Here is a 651-nt window from a genome sequence, read left to right on the forward strand (position 1 = left end):
GAGAACAGCAGCGGGATCCTGGCTCACTGCAACATCCGCCTCTCTGTTTCAAGCAATTCTTCTACCTCAGCCTCCCAAGTAGCTGGGATTACAGGGAGCCGAGATCACGCCATTGTACTCCAGCCTGGGCAAGAGCGAGACTCAATCTAAAAAAAAAAAAAAAAAAAAAAGGATCCCTTCTCCCTACCTTAGAGAAAAGTCATGACAAGTGACTTAATATTTCTGTGTGAAATTCAAAACTGGATCCTATTTTAAAAGACAATATCAGATATCTTCATGAGTTAGAGCAGGGAATGATTTTTGTCAACAAGGCCCTCACAGTTATAAAACATAAAGTACATGTTGATCAATTTGATTTCATTTAAAATAAAAGCTGTTCAGTGAATGGTTCTTACATAACGAAAGCTACAAACCACAAACTGGGAGGAGATATATGAAAACACATAATTGACCACGCCGCTGTTTCAGAATCTGTCAAGCACTTCTTCACGCACATGAAAACAGAAAACAACCAATAGAAATATAAGGAAAACAACCAATAGAAATATAAGGAAAACAACGAAAAGGTATTTCACCAAAGAGGCAACAAACGGCTCACAAACATGAGAAAAATGCTCATGTGTATTAATAATCACATAAAAGCAAATGAAA

This window comes from Mandrillus leucophaeus, unplaced genomic scaffold (assembly GCF_000951045.1).
Source record: "Mandrillus leucophaeus isolate KB7577 unplaced genomic scaffold, Mleu.le_1.0 Scaffold53, whole genome shotgun sequence".
Lineage (NCBI taxonomy): Eukaryota > Metazoa > Chordata > Mammalia > Primates > Cercopithecidae > Mandrillus > Mandrillus leucophaeus.